At 52.2% G+C, this 9,282-nt stretch overlaps 1 pseudogene; it reads left to right on the forward strand.

Annotated features, from left to right (window-relative positions):
• Positions 1–650: 650 nt before the first annotated feature.
• Positions 651–5,465, forward strand: LOC101582460 (annotated as a pseudogene).
• The last annotated feature ends 3,817 nt before the right edge of the window (positions 5,466–9,282 follow it).

Here is a 9,282-nt window from a genome sequence, read left to right on the forward strand (position 1 = left end):
ACAGAGCCTGTGCACAATCGCAAGATGTGGTTTGGGATTCAATTAATACAGCTGACTTCTATCTTCCAGGAGAATCCCTGCCCCGCTCCCTCCTAACCGCTTCAGGTTCCCTACTGTCCTGAGTGCTGTCCAGTGCGTCTCTCCTCCCCACCCCTGACCTTGACTGAGGTCTCCACAGTCCAGGCTCAGAGCATCTCTGTACTCCTCCACCCCACAATGGCAGCCTGAGTCCTCCCTGGAGCATCTTCAGGGCTTGGGGAGGACAGCCACGATGAGGAGGACCATGGCATGTAGGTGGATAGGCTGAGAGAGGGATGAGATGCATGGGAGGTGGGGAAAGTGTGTCCAGCACAGGGTATCTGTGCCCTGGAAGGGGCAGCTTGGGAGGGCCTGTTGGCTGCAGTGTCCTGTCACCCCTGAGGTGAGGATCACACAGGAGCTCTCGGAAGGAAGGGGAGCTTCACCTCAGCCTGACGCCCAGCCAGTTGTGCCCTGGGATGAAACAGGCGGGTGACTGTGGAGGCCAGCTCCACTTCCTGTGGGCCTTCTGTGTGGCCACGCTGTGAGAGGCAGAAACCAACCCTCTGCTGCACAAGCCTGTGTGCCAGGCCCGCTGGTGTCATCCATGCACAGTCTCACCAAGACTCACCATGACCAGCACCCGCATGGCATTTTTGCTGTTTATTGGTAAGAAGTAAACATGGGGAACAGAACCCAGACTCTGGAACCTCACTGCCAGACTCTGGTCCATCAGGAGACCAGGGAGAGGAAGTGACCTGCTCAGGCCCCAGGGAGAACCTCTCACAGGGATCTCTCTTCCAGGGCTGAGCCTGGGGAGCAGGACAGGAGTGCAGGCAGGTGAGAGTGTTCTAAGCTATCCTCAGTCCCTCCTCATGCTGGGACAAGGGGCCACTCCTGGGAGGTAGGGATGGCCCACAGCAGGTGTGGGCTGGTGCTCTGAGGTCTAAAGTGTCCTGGGGCTGAGAGCTGGGCTCTGAGGGAGGAGGAGGCCCTGGGACCCAGCTGTGATTTCCCTGCAGGGACCCTCCACAAACCCAGGCTCTGGGCTGAGCCAGGCTCTGTGATACCATGGAGGAGTCCTGTGACCCTGTGGTGTGGGGGAACCCTGGAAGCCCAGGAATACCATCTTTACAGAGAGGGCAGCCCAGCCTTCTCAGACACACAGACCTCACCTGAGCCCGGGAGCAAGGGCAAGTTCCCCATCCCATCCATGAGAGAAGAGGATGCAGGGTGGTATCGCTGTTACTATCTCAGCCCTGCAGGCTGCTCAGCGCACAGTGATGACCTGGAGCTGGTGGTGACAGGTGAGAGGACACTGAGGGCCCTAGCCTACATTCTGCCCTCAGGAAGGAGTCTGCTCTCATGGATGTCTCCCTTTCACTGCCCTGGAGACAGTGTGAGAGGCGTGAGTACATTTCTCATTCTGCTTCCTTCTCTTCTAGGTTTCCATAGCAAACCCAGCCTCTCAGCCTTGTCTAGTCTTGTGTTGACTTCAGGAGGGAACATCACACTCCAGTGTGGCTCACAGGAGGGATTTGACAGGTTCATTCTGACTGAGGAAGGAGCACACCAGCTCTCCTGGACACTGAAATCACAAGAAGACTCCAGAGGGCACTTCCGGGCCCTGTTCCCTGTGGGTCCTGTGACCCCCAGGCGGAGGTGGATATTCAGGTGCTACGGCTATTACAAGAAAAATCCTCAAGTCTGGTCAGAGCCCAGTGCTGCCCTGGAGCTTCTCTTTTCTGGTAAGCAAGTCCTTTCTTTGAGCCAGTTATGGTGAAATTTCTAAATAACTGACAGGGACCTCATACAGAGAATCCCCAAGAGGAAGTTGGGTCAGAACATCTACAGAGGTAAAACTTCAGTGTGACACTCAGGAAGACCACAGGGCAGGACATGAGGGCAGGGACCAGCCCCTCTGCCCAGCACTGCCTCTGCCCAAAGCTGTCCAGGAAGCCCTCCTCCTGACCCACTAGGGACCTATCCTGGCCCCTGGACAGAGCCTGACTGGGGAATGTGTCTCTGACCTTGGCTATGACAGATTCACTCTGTCTGAGGAGGAGGTGTGTGACCTTCCACAGAGCTCTGGCTGGTAAGCCAAGCCTTGCTCTTCCATACTGATTTGGGTCTGGGCCCTGGGAGCAGCTCTCATGAGGGTTGCTACTGATGCTATAGTGGCCAGCACCTCCACTCCAAGTATGCTGCCCCCAGTGACCACCTGGACATCCTGATCCCAGGTGAGCAGCCCAGGGGCTGTCAGGAACCCAGACTCTTCTCAGGACTCACTGGGGAAGCTGAGGAGGTAATGGTCAGTGTGAGGGTCAGGTATCAGGTGGGGAGAGAAACAGCAAGACAGGAGCGGCCAGGAGGGCAGTCAGGGGAGACAGACAGAGACTGAGCTTTCTCAGAGACTGCCCTGCTGAGGCCTCATGTCAATACTTCAGGGCCACCTCTCATCACCCTCCTTTTTTCCAGGACAGCTCCCTGCCACACCCTCCCTGTCAGTGCAACCAGGACCCATGGTGTCCACAGGAGAGAATGTGACCCTACTGTGTCAGTCACAGAGCCTGATGGACATTTTCCTTCTCTACAAAGAGGGGACAACTGATCCCCCCCTGCATCTGAGATCAGAGTCCCGAGGTCAGCAGTCGCAGGCAGAATTCTCCATGAGAGCTGTGAACTCAGCCCTTGGTGGTACCTACAGGTGCTATGGCTCTCAGAACTCCTCTCCACACCTGCTGTCACAGCCCAGCGAGCCCCTGGAGCTCACAGTGTCAGGTGTGTTACCTGTCACCAAAGCAATGGCTGAACTCAGCGTTCCTTTGAACTCTTCTAGGGCTTCTGTGTGCTGGGTGGGTGTCAGGGTCTCTGGGAGAACCAGGCAGAGGTGGACTCTTCCTGGGCCTGTGGTCATCACCCATCCTTTCTGTCTTTAATGTGCCTTAAGGGCAGAGGCCCCAGCACAGGGAAAAGGGAGGGCTAAGTCCAGCCTGGTGCAGTCTAGCCCCACACTCTCTCTGGTCCTCATGCCCAGGGTGATTCCACACCCACCCACAGTGCCCAGCCACACAACAGGAGAGTGTGTCCAGGGCACCTGGAGGCTCTCAGCCCATCTAAGTGCTACTTCCATCTCGGCTCCATAGTTGTCCTGGGACAGGGAAATGGGAAAGGAGCCTGGATCTCCAGTGCTCAGAATCCGGGCTGCATGGGCTGTATCACAGCTGAGGGAGATGGTGTGCAGCCAGGGCAGGAGCAGCAGCTGACCTGGGGAGCAGGGAGCCCAGCATCTCACTTGCTCACTCCTCCTAGGAGGCCCTGGAGGTCAGCCCCTAGGGGCAGGGGAGATGGCTCAGTAGAATAAGCACTTCCCTGGCAAGCACAAGGGCTTGAGTTCAATCCCAGCTTCTACCCCCCTCAAAACAAGATCAGCCCCTCCCACTAGAGTCAGAACCCCAAGGTTGTGAGTGAGGGCACTATTGGGAGCATTCTGTGGCAGGGGCTGAGCTGTGGGGCTGGTGCAGGCTCCTCTGGAGATGTAGACTTAGAGCAGCCCCTCCTGGGTGGGCCTCAGTGTCTCCAGGTGTAAAGGGGTGGCCTGGCTCTGACCTTCAAGTTCCTCTAGTGCTGAGTTTACTGTGAGCCTTAGAGAGGCAGCCCCCAGGGAGCCTCCAGGACCCCATGCTGCAGGGCTCCCGTTGATCTGTGTAGTGACAGTCCCAGTGCTTGATGGTTCAGGGCCATGGCTGAGTGTGCAGGCTCTGCCCCTCCAGCTGGGGAGACACAGCTCTGCTGGAGAGAGCAGGACTGGAGGTCCGGCTCCCCAGGTTCATCCCTGTGCAGGATTCCCCTTGGTCCCCTGGGCTGGCAGCTCCCCTGTCTCCTCCCTCTCTTCCCTGGTAACCTGCATGAGGAGGAGGTGATTCCACATGCGGGACTGTGAAAGCATGAGGCAGGGGTGCAAAGACCCAGCACGGCAGCCCCATTTCTCTTTAAGGCAGCACTCAAGGCCAAAACCCACTAAGGAGCAATAACATTGTGACGTTGGTCTCCGTGTCCTCAACTTTGCTGCTCCTGCTGCTCCTCCTCCTCTTTCTATACTGGCACCAGGGAAGAAGCAGGAAGACAGGTGAGCAGGAGGGTGGAGCTGGAGCATCAGAAAGGGGTTGATGCCTAGGCCCCAGGGAAACCTTTCCAAGGGCAAGAGTCTGCATAGAGCCTCCTATGCAGAGCCCAGGACCAGAGTTTCAAGCAGAACATATGTCCTGCCCTGTAGGAGATTCCTGAGTGGTCTTAGTGGCCCAAAGTGGGAGATGCCCTGAGGTCTCAGCATGGCAGGGTTGGGGGAGGCTGGGGCTCAGGCTGAGTCAGATTGACCCCTGCACTGAACCCGGGGCCATCACCCAGCTGCCTCGCTGTGCTCTTGATGGACAAGACTTACCTGGGGGCTGGTAGAACAAAGGTCTGTGGCCAGAGGTGACCTCTCTTCTGTCCCTGCAGATGGTACTGTGAAGTACACAGAGCCTGAGGACAGCGTAGAGCTGGACACTCAGGTGAGACCCTGCCCCATCCAGGGCACAGGGACTTCCTGTCTCCCAGTTCAGCCCAGGGACGCTGCTCTGTCCTGCATCACTCAGCTCTCAAGGACCTCACAGCTGAGCCCTTCGTTCTGGAAACCCAGACCTCTGCCTGCTGAGACCTCACCATTTGCTGTTTCTTGTGACCCTGAGGTCCCCTCCCTGTGACCTCTTCCTGGCCCCTTCCTCTGTCTAACTATTCCTGTAGGCCCAGTGAGAGTCACAGGGAGGACTCTGGGAAGGGGAGCGCTGAGCAGAAGCCTGCGTTGGGAGAGCTCTGCAGACCTCTAATGCACAGCAGTGCAGGCAGGGCACAACGCAGGAGCAAAGGCCCTGAGTCAGGGACCAGCTCCTCCAGGACGATGGCCCTGTAGCTGCAGCCTTGGGATGAAGATCCAAGTGTCAGGATGTGAGGGGGACTAGCATGGCACCAAGGAGACCCCCTCTGTCTCTGTCGCTCTGCCACAGAGCCCTCCTGGTGAGGACCCTCAGGGAGTGGTTTATGCCCACATGAAGCACTCAGCACCCAGGAGGACAGGGGCCTCCCCTCCTTCAGCCCTGTTAGAGCACCTCCTGGACAAAAAGGAGGGGCAGGCAGGGGAGGACAACTCGATGGACATTCAGGTGGGTTCTGCACTCCCCAGGGGCCCAGACCACTGTGGTGCCAAGCACAAACCTCCTCTCTACCTTCTCCCCTGCAGGCTGCTGCTCCTGAGGGTCCCCAGGACTTGACTTATGCTGAGCTGGGCAGCTGGACGCTGAGACAGGGGACGGCTGCTCCTGCTTCCTCCCAGGACAGGGCCCTTCCAGCGGAGCCCAGTGTGTATGCTACCCTGGCGTCCGCTTGCACAGGAGCTGTCCCAAAGGACAGTAAGTGACATTTCAGCCAGGGGCACCTAACAGAAACTCTCTAGGTTCTGGAACCTTCCGAGACACTCCTGACCCTATAGTCCAAGAGAGCTCACAGCTCTGTGTGTTGGAAATAAACTCCAAGAGCCTCCAGCAATCACGGAGATAAATCTGAAGGGTGCAGTAGAGACTGAGAACAGGGAATGAAACTGTTCAAAAGGAAGGAATTACTGAGATGAGGAGAAGGGCTGGAGAGGGCGTAGGGGAAGGACATGTGCCTGGGTATGCAAGCAGGAGGGTTTGGACCCCTGTACTGGGGATGGCTGATGTTTTATGGAAATGAGCAGCTAATCCTTAATTTTTTATATTTTCGCCAATCTTTTTCTTTGTTCTCTCTTCTTAATTTCTTACTTTTTTTGGTTTCTTCTTCCAGATTTGCATGCATATATCTGGTAATATGAACAACGAATGTGAGCACAGCGTGATGCAACACAACAAACACAGTGAAACGTGCACTATTTTCTTTAGTAAAACTGCATCACTTATAGTTTTTTCTCTTTTAATGTTGTTTTGTATTCTCTTTACAAATTAAAATTAAAAAAATAACACATAATCACTGAGTGAGTCAGTCGTGGAATCATGGAATAAGATGGGCGGCATGGATGCCCACATTAAAGACAGCCTGGCACAGCCCAGACGGGAAGTGAGAAAATTAAGGACCACGGATGAACATATTAGAAAACACTCCAGAAAAAAAGCCATGGAACTGAGAAATCTGATCAAAATCTAAAAAAATATATGAAATAAGTAAATAAAGTAAAAGAAAAACTAGTGCTAGGACTAAAGAGCTGACACACATTCCAGCATCAGAAAACAGCAGGCATCAAGAAGAATCCCTCAAGCGTTCCTCAGCCACAAGAGCAGGGTGTTAGGAAGAGCCTCATGCCACATGTGGCAAGATGTAGATGAAATGGGTCAAATGCCACAGACACAATATACTGGGTGGAGAAAAAGATAACAGAAACTCTGATTTATCGAATGTGTGTTGAGGACTTTAACCTCTACTTAAAACACTTCTCATGCAAAATCTAGCTCAGTAAACTTTGCTAGTGATTTCTTTCACGTTCAAGAAATACAACAAATCAAAAACTTCCACGGACATTTTTTGACAATGGAAAAAAAAAGAATATACAGCCCAACATAGTTTATCAAACCATAACAAAATTAAAACACATACTTTATCAAATCAAAAATTAAAATTACACTAAAATTTGACACAGAAACTATTGAGGTAGGAAGGTCACCTACACAACTCTCACACCAACCTACATTTGAGTCCCTCCAAACAGCCCTGACCTATGCCCCAGGTTGGAAAGAGCTCGAGGAAGCCCTGTGTGGTTTTTCCTCAGCACAACCAGTTACACAGCAAGGCTGGAGAGCGTGGGTGCCAGTGAGCACTGCACTGTCATGCACAGGGAGGCAATAATGAGAATGGGACACAACATGATATAGAGTTACTTTAATCAAATAGGGGTGTTTTTTTAAAAACTGGGATTTGAACTCAGGCCCCTGCCCTTGCCAGACAGGTACTTATTCAACTAGCTATCTCCCAGGCCCCAAAAGAGGTGTTTTCAAAATCCCTGGGATACTGAGCCAATGTGTCAGGCTCAACTGACATCAGTCTTCCAGCTCTGGATGGGGATAAAGTGGAAGGATGTCTCTCCACTCCTGTGACTTTACCAAAGGACACTGATTGGATGTGTGACCTCACAAACTGTAACACACCACATTTGTGTGGCTTTCACCTTGGAGTTTGTGGTCATTTGCTGCTGCAGCAAATAAGAAATATATACAACCACGAGCTTTTCTGAGTTGATATCCATAGTGCATAGTACTACTTGTCTGGGAGCACAATATGGAAATTGGGCTCTGGGAGTCTGACCTGGGTGTGTCTTGCCCAGAGAATGCAGAGGTACATGGAAGAAGGCTACCCCAAGTCATGGCAGGAAGTCAGCAGAACTGTGACTCTCTTGGGGCAGCATGACATCTGCTAAGGATGCTCTGCCCATTGGAAAGAGGGCCGTGGACACAAGTGTGATCCCAGGGAAGGAAATACAGGTTCCCCCTTCACCTGTCGCATGGACTACAGGCTGAAGGGGAAGGCCCACAAGAGTGGGACAGAGGACATGTGATGAGGAGGGACTCTGGGACAAAGTTACTGATGCTTGAGGGAAAGTGAAAGTTAGCATGTGTCACCTGGGAAGGTTTTCTTAATACAGGTTAAGGGGGCAGAATTTGTCAGCAGATCAATTAAATTTCATGCAATTATTGTGTATGTTATTAAATCAGGCCAATGCTCTAGTCAACATCCACAAACTGTCAAGGAAGTCACAGGAAAACATTAAACATGAGCCATGCATCCCCAGGTGCATTAAGGTGAGGGAAACCTTGAAGAGTGCTCAGGCTTTCGGGCTGAACAAATCTCTCCAGAAGTGTTTCTCCACGGGACTCAGCAAGATCAGTTTTGGGTCCACTATGTACAAGTCCATCTGGCACTCCTGTTCCCCCTGCAGAGAAAGGGGAAGCACTTAGAACTAATGGTGTGACAGCCATAGCTCCTTCCTTACCAGAGTGGGACCTAGGGGCTAAGCAGAAAGAAAGCAGAACCCTTGACCTGCCCCCGCATTATGTCAACATGAAGCCTGCAGCCCCCAACTGTCTAAGCACCAACGGCTCACAGAGAAGAATACTATGGCAGGAGCTATTGCTGGGCCTGCTGCTTCCCTGTTACACCCAACCTGACCCTAGTAATCAACAGCAATTGACTAAGCAGTTGAAGCAGAGCACTGTGAAAATACAGTTCAGAGACCACTCATCCAGGGACCTATGGGTTCAGTTTGGGGATCTTTTACATATGGATGCACAGGATGATGAGAGCTGCCCACCCATTATTGTCAGCTGACCATCATCTTCCTTTCAGCACTGAATCACAGAAGCTTGTGGCTGAGCCAGCTGCTTGGAAGAGACCTGGAAATGGAGCAAACTTCCCAGAAGAAACATTACTGGGAACAGGAGCTTATAAGACCTTCCACAGCAGTTAACTTGTCCTAATGAAGCTACAAGCAAATAAGCATTTAATACAAAGAGTGTGGTGTACTGTTCCTGTAGATGGGATGCCAGTCTCATATTTTACAGATTTCCCAGGGATCCAGGGAACAATGTACTTAATTTATTGTGGGATAGTATAACATATTTCATAGACAAATAGCAGATATCTGTTTGTTTTCCAGTCTCCTTTTGAAATAAGGTTTTAAACAATCCTTGGGACCAGTCAGGGCCAGTGAGCAATTTGGGAATTTTTTTAAACACTGTCAACATGTAGGCAATGGGTCCTACAAGAGCTCAATGCCAGCACAAACCATGTGAAGCCTCACGGAAGAGATGAAAGGTACTACTGGGCATGTATTAAAAGAGACATCTCTGAAAAACAATGTGCTGCTCCCGGTTGAAGGGGAAACTCCTACCCCCTGGGGAGGGATGCAGTCATCCTCCTGGGAGAACACAGAGCCAGCTCTTCGTCGGCATCTGCACAGTGAGGAGGAAAACCACTGGGCAAGACAGTGTCATTCCCAATGTTCTGTAGGGACTTAAAGTTCAACATATCAATACTGGATGAAAAATACCTGTTCCAAATTATGCCTAAGCTGTTTGATATTCAGACAGATAGTGAGGATAAGCTTAACAGCCTAAATTGTATGGTAATAACAATAAGCCTCAGTAGGAATTTCTGCCGACTTCCGGGAAAACCCAGACCCAGTCCTAGCCCAGGTCCGGAATT

The sequence above is a fragment of the Octodon degus genome, unplaced genomic scaffold, assembly GCF_000260255.1.
Source record: "Octodon degus isolate 3935 unplaced genomic scaffold, OctDeg1.0 scaffold00387, whole genome shotgun sequence".
In the NCBI taxonomy this organism is placed as follows: Eukaryota; Metazoa; Chordata; class Mammalia; order Rodentia; family Octodontidae; genus Octodon; species Octodon degus.